Here is a 12,724-nt window from a genome sequence, read left to right as displayed (position 1 = left end):
TTTCTTGCTGAGTTTCAAATATTAAAACTCTCCCAGTTGTTAAATAAAGAGTGATGAGAAAATGCATGCAATTTTAATTTCCACTGGGATTATGCCTGGTGTGAGACAATCATGTTGTTAGATATTTTTCTAAAGACTAAAACAATGTTATAGCATCTGTGAAGGATGTTATGAAGAACAAGGTACTGAAATAAAAATATTTTTATCCCAGATTGGCTACTTGAAAGCCTTTTTGCTGAAATTGCTTGAATCGGAATTTATGCAAAGCTTAATTATCTAAGACACTTAAGCTCAACTCGGTTTAAATGATGTACCTATTAGCTTATATATCTTGTAGTTGGTGAATGCTTGATACATTAACTAAAGAAAATCTATGCGAGTCCAATGGATATTTAAAAAACATAACATAATGTTCACTTGTTTACCCCCCCAGCAGTGCCAAAGCAACAGCATTCTTTAAAATCAAAGCTGATGCTCATGATGTTCTCTGCAAAGCCCCTGGTTAGTGGAGTTGTTGGGTATTTCCAACACCTGTGCACCCGCCTTTGTCCCCTGGGGTCTGGCAGGATTTCAGCTGCTCTTAAAAGATATTTGTAGGGAGACCAAAAAATGGGGAATGACAAAGAGAAACTTTCAAAAACAAATTACAGTCTTAAATATAACTAGTTCATAATCCCTAGCTCATAATCAGGCACTGAGAACCAGATATACCAGATATGAAGTATCGCACTGTAATCGTAAGGAGGAATTTGCTTGGGAGATGAATTTGGCTCTGGCTGGGAAAGAATTTAAAGGGATTTACTAAACAGCTCCATTGTCAGAAAACTAAAAATGTCAGCAGAGACTATGAAGGCATACTGCTAGAAAAGCAAACATTACCTTGTTTGCTTTTGTTTATAGTTTTGTGTGTAACTTTTCCTAAAATGCTTCAATCTGGAGGAAGGAAATAACAGTAATAATAATACTTATTATCTGAAAAACATGTCTTCCTTGTAATTGAGAATAAATATTACAATATTGACAGTAAATACTGACAATAATGTATGTTTCAGTTACTGCACTTTAAATGTGGCAAACCAAAAAGTCATGGGACATGCCTTCTTCAGATTTCTTTTCCTGCTCACAGAAAAATCCATCTTGAAAACTTTCAGGAACCTAAAAAGTCCTTTTCTCCTTTTCGATTGTAGTATTATTCAGTAATATACTTTAGATAAGGGTGGGTTAGGAGAAATGCTGATTTTCACATAATTCCACTTTCAGACAGTTTTCATAAAGGAAACTGCTCTCTAGGAAATGCATTATCCAGCCAAAGTTTAGGTGAAACCAAATTTTTCCAAATCTCCTTATATTTGATTGTCCTGATGCAAGAGTCTTCCAAGGGAGACATTCTAGAGGAATTTCCTAGATTAGAGGGCAGCTTGTTTGCTTTGTGTGTTTCCCGTTAAGTTCCAAACTTCTTCACGGAATGGATAAAATCTCAGCAACTGAATCACATTTGTGGCCCTTGGCCTAACGCTTGTCTGAGTGTGAGGAATGGGTAATGGTAGGAATTTTACCATGTATTCCTTGACAGGCAGCTGCATAGCTGAGAAGAGCTGTGAGAGTGACAGGGAGTTTATGTATCCTGGAGATATGGAGAAAAACAAAGGGAAATAGGAAAGAAGTGAGAAAAAAAATTAAGCAGCAAAATCAGCAGTTACTCTAGCGGAACTATACTGCTGCTTCATTCTTTTGGACTTGATTTAGAAAGAAAAATAATAGGCACATTTTTTCAGATTTATTATGTCTGGAGGTGGTATATTTAAGCTGAATAGACAGAGTGGGTGATAGGAGTGAGAATATAATGATAATACTAATTAGGGGGAATTTCAAGGCCAACCAAGAACGAAGGAGACAATCTTTCTGCCCCCCCAGACTATTGACCAAGTGGCGCCTCTTCCATTTCTAGACATTTCCAAAGACAAACTGGGACAAAACAGTAGTAAAAAAGACAAAACAATGCCAGAATCAGGTTCTTGCAATAGTTCCAGCTAAAGCTGTTCCAAAGCCACGTCAACAACGGCAGCAAATCCAAAAGCTACAATATAAGTTCTAGGAGATACTGCACCTTTTTCCTTTCTTCTGAAAGGAAGAACCATCTGTTGGGTGTTAGTCCCTTAGAGGCTGACATGAAAGACCCTCACATTTCGATTCCCACCCACCCAGCAGTGCAGAGATCTCTCTAGATCTGGCCTACATGACTCATGCCCATGAGGCAGAGAGCACATAAAGCCATCCTTACAGCCTGCAACTTTGTTAGTCTCCATGTGGGTTTCTACAGGGCTGGCCTGTATTGTGGTAGCCCTGAACTCCATCTCTAAGGTTTCTCCAAAGCCAGTGCCAGCCCTTGACAGCTTTTGTAAATTATGTGGGAGTTTATCTAGGGATGCCAGAAAGGCTGTACCAGTTCCAATAGCAAAGCTCAGGCCTGTGCAGGGGCATTACCACATACCAGAGAACCCATTTTCCCACAAAGTTACTACAGCTTGGGCTACAGCTTGCTAAATGGGCAGTAAAGGGGTCAACATCTGGCTAATTTCTCCTAAATGGCCAACAAGGTTTTAATACCTGCAGGGTCAGAAAATCTCTGTCTCCACTGTGCAACAGAAACACAAAGCAACTTGACCTGGCTCTTGATTTACCTTTATTGTATCTGAAGTTCTAAAAACAACATTCTCAAGAAATACGTAGGACAGTTTTGTCTGTGCAAGAACAGAACTTAAAAAATAAGACAATATCATTGGGATTAGAAGAGTTTGCAGTTTACTGAATGACACTGTAGCTGTCAAAAATGCAAACCATAGAAACAGAAGTTGAAATCAGAGACAAAAGAAAAACCTAAATGTCTCTGATGACTTCTGTACAAAAAGGGAGGTTGCAGAGCTCATGCTGATGTAAACAGGAAGGAAAGAAAAGCCAGCCCCTGAAATTGGGAATAAGACTCAAGAAAAGTCAGTTCCATTTCCCTCCATAGATTGTTTGTGTAAACGATGGGCATATTTAAACTCAAGTCTCAAAGACAGAGAATAGGAGATTAATACTCTCTACTTCTGTCCTGCCTAATGAGATTGTAAGATCTCTCATTAATTGTTTGTCCCAGTCATAGCACAGCTGAGACCAGACCTCCTTTGGGGCCCCTCTACTTTATGATGCAATTAATGCACATAACCCTATGCCATTTATAGTTCTCAAGCCCCAGTGAGTAACATGTGCTGGGATGACAGCTTTTTGTGATCGCCAGTGTCTCACTGGCAGCAAGTCTCATTTAAGTCCGCATCTTTTGCATCTACCTGTTTTGTGTTATAACCCTCTAAGGTCATGAGTGCTGGAGCTGATGAAAAGCAAGAGTAAATCAGAGATGCACTAGGTAACTATTCACAGACATCCATCAGGCCAACTCTCCTTTATTTTACTTACAAAGGAAGGTTTAAGTGGAAAAATGCAAAACCTTAACTGGGATGGCACTTCTCGCTTTAGGGTAAGTGACACTTTTTGTCAGTGCAAGGAGGATTTTGCTTAGTCTTTCTGTACCACTTCACGTTTTCCAAAGCCATTTCTGTTTCTCTACTGAAGAGATTTCCAGCCACAACTGCTTCATGATTAGATAAATTGCTTCTCTGTGCCAGAAAGATTTCATCTTATGTATTTGTTTATTTAACCTGCGTACCTCCATGAACTAACATCTTCTCTGCATTTAATAGGCAGTAGCGGGGCATGCAAAATCAAAGCTATGTTCTGCTGAAACTGCAAGATGAAACACACGAGCACTTCTAACTTCAGGGAGTTTTGCAGAGAGAAAATAGGAAGTGAAACAACTTTAAAAAATGCACACTTTTCTAATGCATTAAAGCCTTCGTTGCTTTTGCCAAAACTTCACTTTTAAGAAGAACCAGCTGTGGATTTGATTTCTATGCTTCTCAGCCATAAGTCAATAGAGGATTCAATAGAGGATTCAATTTTAGAGCACAAGACCTATAACACACAGTGTGAATCATCTCTTGTCTGCATATAAGATAGCACAGACAGATAACATGCTTAGTGAAAGCTTTATCACCAAGGAAACACATTCATAAGCATCGAATCGAGCACCTTAACATTTACCACTCACTTTTAAAAAAATGCCAGCTGTAAATAAGTCCATACTCATAACCAGAAATATGGGGTATCTATCACTCATGCCTAGTTTAAGAATTACTCATCGCCTAAGAGTGGCAATGGGCTGAGCCAATTTGCAAAAGTTCAGAGCTTCTGGAGATGTGGACTCTGATCTACCAGAAGTTAATTGTTTCAGAGAGATAATAATTTTTTGGTAATTATGTCCAACCAATCCATAAGTAACCCCTCACAGAATAGGTTTTATCTAGTGCCACTTGCTATTTCCTAAAGGTCATGGAATCTCTTTTTCTCACCTCTAACGGCTCACCTTTCCTGGGTGCACTATGGGGAAGCATAATTCCAGCAGAGTGGAAATTCAGTCAGCAAATGAGGCATCGACATAAATATTCATGGGGGAAAAAAACTTTTGAAAAAATGTTGGGAAAAGAGGGTAGGTAAATCACAGCATCCTCGGGAGGCCACTAAGATCTGCACCGACAATTTACATAGATTTGCTTAAAATTTTGTCTGTAATTTCAGAAGTGGTATCATACTTACCAACTTACCTCTTTCTTCACAGTATTCAGGCATCTCTTAGTGCTGGACACTTGATTGAGGATGGAGCAGCTGCCCAGATGCCACACTGCACCCCTTTGTCATAACCTTGATTTACAGTGTGGGAATTAGCAAGGGAAATTATTCTTGATTACTCAGGGAAATACTTATGCCCCAGTCAATATACAACAGTTGTTGACTACCTAACTAGAATTCCTTCTCTGCTTTTCAAACCTGGACCTGATACAAAGGCAAGCAATGGGAGAAGCACACGAATTCACAGGACCACCCGCATGTAACAAGGTTAAGTTTCTGTGCAAGCACTATAAGACACACTGGGTATTATCTCAAGGTAGAGTCCAAGTGGAGTTCAGCACAACTTAATATGGTAGTGATCCAGTTTCAAGACAAAAATTTGCAGGAAAAAATAAAAAGTGCTTGATTTTGAACTAGTTTTTGCTTGTGGCTGTGGTCACTGACAACACTTCTATTGACTTTGGTAGGAAAAGAGGGAAGCTGATGCTATGTGCCTTTAGAAAGCTGGCTCTGGAAACACACTATATACTTAAAATATTTGACTCCTTGCAGTTAATCCTACAAAGATGCACATTCATAGAGACCTTTGTTTAACTAAGAATCCTCTGAACTCAATCTCTCTCTGCCTCCTGTCTCCTTCCATGCAGATAAGTAGATATAAATAAATGTAGGCATTTGCCAGCTCAGGACTCAAATCACCAGGAGTCATTGTAACGCCCACAGGAACCTGAGATGTAGAATACCAGAATCCAACATCAGAATTTGACCGTTCAATGAAGAATGAGATATAAAGGATTACTTTAAAGTCACTGATCATGAAGAAAAAGAACACTGACTGGTGGGTAATGACGCAATCTTGAACTCTCACACCATATCTCGGTAAATATTACTGCACTGTAATTGAGTTCATCAGGTTCCATGAGCATGCCCGTACTTTCTTCTCCATTTCTGGATGATTTCCATTGGTGTTATGCAAAGTACACTACTGTCTACTGGGAGGCTACCTGTGCTAAGCCAAAGCATATGCTTTTCAATTGTTTATTTCACCCTTGTTTGTAGCTTATCAACTCTCAGATCCTCTCTAATGAGGACAGTGATCAGAGGGCTAGCACATACATACATTTTATAAGGACAAATTAGAGGCAATGTCAAGGTTTCCTCCTTTTTTTTCCCCTCTTTTTCTCTGATCTAAAGAAAACCTTTTATTCAACCCTGATGGCATAAAAGAAGGTGATGTCATAATTTATGATATTAAACTGGTTACTAAAATGTCATTACACAAGTGATGTCTTAATTGATGATGTTAAACTGGTTAGCAGGAAAGCGTCAAGTGTCGCTTTCATGACATAAACTGCCAGTTATGATTATATAATATCAATTATTCTTTGGAAAACTGCATTAGATCAGTTAGTTCTGAACCAATGTAGTTGGGGCAGGTTCATATTTTTTTAAACGCTGTTCATCCAGTTCTCATTATTAGGAGTAAAATATACTTTGGATGCAGTTTAGACTTTTATAACTCTCCCCTTGAAACATAATACCTACCTTTCTCATTTGCCCTTTCAGCTGCCATCAGACCACAGTGAGCTAAAAAGAAAGCAGTGAGATAAATTGTATAGCCTTAACTGAGCTTGCCTTGTTCTGCAATCTTACAGAAACCAAACTTTTGAGTTGAAGGTAGACAAAAATAACATAACATAATTTTAATAGTAGGTTAAATATAGAACATTAGGATTTGCTGACAGGAGGTTGGTTACTATGAGCCCTGCTTTGACGCTCGATCTCCTAAAGCTTTAGCGTCCAGCTGCTCTTCAAATTCCTCTAAATCTTATTCAGGCACAGAACCAAAAGCACATATTAATATCCAAAACACATGTAGCCAGATCTTAAAAACTTAATCCCTTCTAGGGATAGTTACAAGCAAAAGCAGCAAGTTTAGTTCATACATACTCTCTGGGTCTAACAGGAGGAGGATGAATCACCACTGATGCTGATCTGATCTAGCAAGTTTGTAACATTTCCCTAGTCAAAGATGCATTTTGTTCCTTGCTGTCAGTGACACATCTCTGGCTAACTGGCAAAGCTACTCAGAGATGCCATGATAACAGATGCAGCATAACAGGATGAGATTTTTATGAGAATTTCCCAGCTGAAATCTTATCTATTTTATAGGAGAACAGGTACACTCACATTAACGAGGGTGAAAGCAAAAGGCACTAATATCTCTTGGTCAAGACTGTTGGATCTGTCTGAATTTAAATAAAAGGATTGCTCCCTCTTTTAAAATGGCAAAAAATTACAATGGAAAGATAACCTATGTACATCCATGCAACCACACTGACCCTGAGAGCAAGGACTCCAAAGCCAACAAAAGTTGGCTGCTAAGTAAGCCACACTATTACTTCCCTGAACAACTTTGTGCTCAGACCAATGCAGCCTTATAATGAAAGCTGGATGCGGAGGTGACTATAAGGGCCACACTTCTCTTCACTCCTTTCCCACACTAACTTTGATCAGCTCAGAAGCCACACTTCATGGCAGAGGTCTTAGAGGCTTGATCAAAGGAGTTATGGAAAGTCCCAGGGAGGAGCTGCAAAGAAGCAAAGGAAGAGCGTGCGAAGAAATACTCAGAAACACACACGTGATTTTCATTAGGCTTAATGGAGATGGTGGAAATTAATCTGCAGGGCAAGGCTTTGAAAACTTACCTCATGATTTCAGCCATGCAAAAAAAATCTGTTGTCTCCTTTTAAGTCTCTTGCTCTCTACATGGCTTTGCAAGTAATGAATTTTGGTATTATCCCACTTCCCCAGTCTTTCCCACAAGCTTAATGATGATTACTGACCTAAGTTCACTAAAGGAAAAAAAAAAGAAAAATAGAAAACAGGACAGAACGATGCAAAGTTTTGATTATCTGTATGTACCATGTGTTTTATTACCCACACATCTCTAGGTAGCATTCTACCTGTCACATTCTGGGGACACACCATTTCCACTAGCTATCAGATCCTTAATGCAGATGGTCAAATAATAGCAAAATTTTGAAAGTTTGCCTGTTATTGCATCTGCTCTATCCCAGTCATTCCCATTAGAGCCATGTAACGATTTTTCTCTTTTTCCTGACTGGCTATAATTATTTAAAATACACTTTCAAGCCAGAGAGAGCTCGCATCAGGTGTATAGGCGATGCATCATATCACTCTGATTTACATAACAAGTCAGATAACATCTAAGCATTAAAGTGTGCACACTTGTTGACATGACAGAAGGCTGAAATCCTCTGAGACAGCTGCCTCTTAAAAGAAAGATGAGGACAAAAATTCTTTCAAAACCTTAGCAGGTTGAACCTGCCCACCCATGTAGTTGCTGCATCGTGGAAACACACCCGTAGCGCACGGCAGTACCGATCAATCTGCAACAAAGCTCCAGCTTACAAAAGCGAAATCCCTGCTAACATTTCATTGTAAGTGGAAGAAAGCACCGAGACACTGGTGGGTTTTCTTAAAAGTTATATCATAATTTATAATTGGTTGTTAATTAATGTCAGATCACAGTGGAATTCCTATGGAATTACAGAGTGGAGCCTCTTTAATTACTGGTTTATAATTATAAATCTCATTGGAATGAATAACACAGGAACTGTAATAAATGATGATGATCTTGGAAGACTTCTTGGACTAATAAAAATCTCTATATATGCATCTTAAGCAATTTTAGAAGCCGCCTTCATCTGGGGCAGAAAACAGATTCCATGGTGCATGACTCCCATTCTTGCATTGTGCAAAAAAAGAAACCGAAGAGAAAAAAAAATCTTAAATGCTATTTCACAACTAGAGAGATTACACCTTGTGAAATGAAAAATACATCTTAGGTCTCTTGGCCCTACAGCTTGCAATCTGTGTACATTGTAGATTACTAAGGTAAGACCCTTTCCACTGTTACTCTTTGGTTTTGTTATTCTCTACTGATTTGCTTGGCTGAGAAAGATCCTCTCTGCAATCACATAGTACAGGCCTGCAGCTTCCTGCTCAGGTTGTTATGATCTGTGCTATACTTGCATACAATCAAGAATGAGATGATTAGTACTGTGCATGTTCACTGTTAATTAAGTGTACCCACAGCAGTTTGTCCTATGTTCTGCTGCACACATTTGTACCTCCCTAAACACCCGTGGGTGGAGAATTACAACTATAACAGCTTTACACCAGTACCCTACACACCAAAAGCCGATGTGGTATGTATCTTGTTAGGAATCTATTCAACCATCTTTTCCTCCTTTCAGTTTAACTTTGGGTTGTCTGAAATGAAACAGAAGTTGGGGTGCCTGCCATACAGAAAAAGCCCTACAAGAAGAGCTTCCAGTAGAGGAACTCATCTCTGCAACACATACATGAGGCAGAAGGGGAGGAGGCAGCTGCCTTCCTGTCTTGTCAGTGCCATAACAGCATGGGACCACAGGCAGACCTGTGCACACACACAGAATCACAGAATCATAGAATCATAGAATAGTTTGGGTTGGAAAGGACCTTAAGATCATCAAGTTCCAACCGCTCTCAGCCAAAGTCATTCACAAGGACCTCATCTTTAGAATTTGGTTGAAGGTACTGATTTGAATCCAATAATTGTTTTCATAATTGGCTTTTTCCTGAGCCCCACCAGCTTCTTTTTTTATCACAAGTCCATTCACTTTCTCTCATTCTCCAGACTGCTAGTTACTGCTTTCAGCCATCCTCCTAAGACTTGTTTTGACTCTACATGGACATGAGCAACTCATATGTTGAGCCCCTCCTCCCCTACTTCTAAGAACATTGTTTTTCTCTGTTCCTTGCATTTTCCCCCAGTCCTCTCACAGTTCTGTTTCTCTGTGCCTTTGAGGCTGCAGCCCTGCATTTCTCCCTGTGTCCCATGTACAGCTGTGGGAATCTCTAAACCTGCCAATATGCACTTTGTAAAAGCATGTTGCGGATCTGATGGGTTTAATTTTGTGAGCCAAGAAACTCAGGCTTACAACATAATTGATACTAACAAACTGAGAGAGGCACTATGGCCCCTACCTAAAATAAAAGACAATCACAGTGAATTAAAGGTCATGATATAAAGAACTGTGCAGAGGAACAACACTGGGAAATAAGAACAAACATAATACAGGCTACAGTGGAGTTAAACCAGAGATGAATTTGACTAAATAAAACATAAGAAACCTATTTCCTGTACTAATTACTCTGCTTCTTAGAGAAGTGTAATGTTGGCATCAGCCTTCATACTAAATTGCACCACAAAACCCCAACACTTAACAGTGTGTTAGCCTACACATTAGTCAGGCTTTACCAACTCTTATTTTGGCTAGCTATTGTTTATTTGCTGACAAATTTTCATTGCAGATTTTATTAAGTGGAAAGATGCTTCTTGAATAGGAGAACTGCTATCCAAGGGCTTTAAGAAGTAACCACACAATATTGTTTGATTTTTGACTATCCATTTGTTTCTCATTCCACTTTCCAAAAGTGTTCCTTTAGTAAACGCAGACCAGCAGTGCCAAGAGGGCAACTTCCCTACAGTGCTTCCATGAAATACACAGGTTACAGTCACTAACACAGGCAGAAGGACAGCTCTTTTCTCCTCATTCATTTTGTTGGCAGAACAAAAAGGACGGCACATTAGCAAGAGACTTTCATATGGACACTGGAATTAATCAGACTCAAATTTGCCTTCCCTTAAATCACAGGGTCATGCAAAGGTGGGGATAAGAATTTGCAGTTGTATCTTTGCAGGACTGCATTCCCAATTCTGCCCAACATAAGGGAGTCCTAGTGCCTTGGATTGCTGATTATTACAATCACCAACAGACACACGTACAGATTCAGGGAAAGTGTTCGAACTCTCACATTTGTATTCATTTTACTTTGACTTGACTGGAATCATAAAAGGAATGTGTAAACGAGGAGAGCCTGTTGCTGAAATGAAGTTGAATTTTTTCCCCACAGAAACTTGGGTTCATGACAGCTTTTTGTTGGGCAGGACATTAGCCTTTTGTAATTTATTGCTTTTAGATTAAATCTGGGGAAACTCAATATTGCAGTTGAATGATTAGAGCAATACCCCTCGGAGTAATAAATTTTCTTTGGTGCTGTGCATCTCCCGATCATGTTTCCCTTCTAATTACATTTACATAAATGATATTCTGCAAAATTAAATTAACATTCAAACCGTTACGCTGGCAAGGAGAGACAAAAATTAGTTACAAACTTACATCCCTAAAAAAACCTAAATGACACCTCGTTCTTTCCACAAACTGAATCACAGCTATCCCCCAAAGTATCTCACACACAACTGATTACTCTAGTTGGTTAATCACCAACCTAGATGCTCTGCTCCCCCTTTTGGAAGTTTATAGCCTGAGGTCCTGCTTTCCAAAGGGTCTCATTAAATAGAAGCAACCGGTGACAATCCAGATTTGGTTAGTGAAGTGCTCTGTTCAGACCTAGATTTGATTTCTACAGTTTCGGCCACAGCCCTTTCTCAGGGCTTCCCTGTCTCGGCTCCTGCGCACCATTCCTCTAGTAGGGAGCCAGAAGGTGCTTGGTGAGGCTCCCTGTGAACTTAGACTCAGTGCTGCCCTAGCACCTTCCTGATGAGGCTGAAGAAAGATGTTCTTGTTCTCCATATATCCCCAGTGCCACACAGGCTGGCTAGCAGTGCCACGCTTTCCTGGGCTGTTCTCCAACCGACGGATGGGTGCAGGGTAACACAGAGCAAGTTTTCACTTGCCAAGAGGAGGGACCCTTATCCTGATGAGAAAAAAAGAGTGGCTGGCTCGGGAATCACAGAATCATAGACTAGTTAGGGTTGGAAAGTACCTTAAGATCATCTAGCTCCAACCCCCTTGCCATGGGCAAGGACACCTTCCGCTAAGGGAAGCCAGTCTTCAACAGCTTTTCCAACATCAGAAGTTTAAATGGATTGCGATATGTAATGCTGATTTGCCTAAGGTCACTGATCTCCTGGCTACTCAATCTATTTTCTCAGTACTGTATGAAGAATGGTAACTTTTGCAGAGAGAAATTTTTTACTAAGACATACCTGGAAGAGCTTTATTTTTGTTGTCCAGTAGAGGATCTGCCGCTTCAGATACCCACTCACTGTAAAGACACAGTACGTCCATCTCCTCTCTACTTTCTTTTGTCTTTTGATGCCATTAATAAACCATCAAAATACTTACACAAAGAACACATGTCACATTCTATGAGCATGAGGCACCACTTTATGTTATTTGTTGACCGTGTGCCCACTGCACTGAAGATCACAATCTTTTCATTCAGGAATTTGATTACTGAACCTTTTCCTGCCTTCCCTTATAAAGAAGAGGATATACTGCCAAATATCAACCAATATCAATGCTTACACATGTATACTCAAACAATTTTGAGGCATTAGTAACAAAAAAGGAAAATAAAAATCAATATTTATTACATCTCACATACGTATATATATATACTGTCACATCTGGAACTAAATCTATCAGCTCTACGGCAAGTGTGTCTATATGAGTGTGAGCATACTATAAATTGGGTGTGTTTCAAGGGGGGGAAAATACAATATCTGGAGAAAAAATTAACATAAAAATGTCAAAGTTGCTGATTAAATAAAGACTGTGTATATATGATCCTACTTTTCAGTTTGAAACCTGGATGATTTTAACATTTCAATTTTTGAAAACAAAGTTTGCATTCAGCGATTGAATTTCCCTGTTGAAACACATCAACATTTGCATTTTAGCATATTTCAGTTTACTTGGCAAGGAGATTGCTGTTTTTTTTTCCCCAAAAAAGAACGCTGGGCAGCCTGGCATTTGTTTGAGAACCTAATTTATTTTCCCTAAACTTCACAGTTTCTGTATTTCCACAGGTCCTACAATAAATACAGTTAATTAGTTGTAGACATAACATTTAGAGACCGTATTTTCTCAAAGTGTTTGACTGCAGTGAGTCATCTGCATGA

General features: G+C 39.4%; 1 long non-coding RNA gene across 1 annotated transcript in view; it reads right to left on the bottom strand.

Annotated features, from left to right (window-relative positions):
• Positions 1 to 12,724, bottom strand: part of LOC134159920 (uncharacterized) — a 277,126-nt gene that overhangs the window by 85,466 nt on the left and 178,936 nt on the right. Inside the window, exons 6-7 of the long non-coding RNA XR_009963364.1 lie at positions 7,434 to 7,580; positions 4,693 to 4,797 (exon numbers count right to left, since the gene is read on the bottom strand). This is a non-coding gene — a long non-coding RNA (uncharacterized LOC134159920). The remainder of the gene's footprint in view (positions 1 to 4,692; positions 4,798 to 7,433; positions 7,581 to 12,724) is intronic.

This window comes from Pezoporus occidentalis, unplaced genomic scaffold, assembly GCF_034315485.1.
Source record: "Pezoporus occidentalis ecotype Australia unplaced genomic scaffold, CSIRO_AGI_Poc_V1 ctg10, whole genome shotgun sequence".
Lineage (NCBI taxonomy): Eukaryota > Metazoa > Chordata > Aves > Psittaciformes > Psittacidae > Pezoporus > Pezoporus occidentalis.
This window is presented reverse-complemented; position numbering and strand designations above follow the sequence as displayed.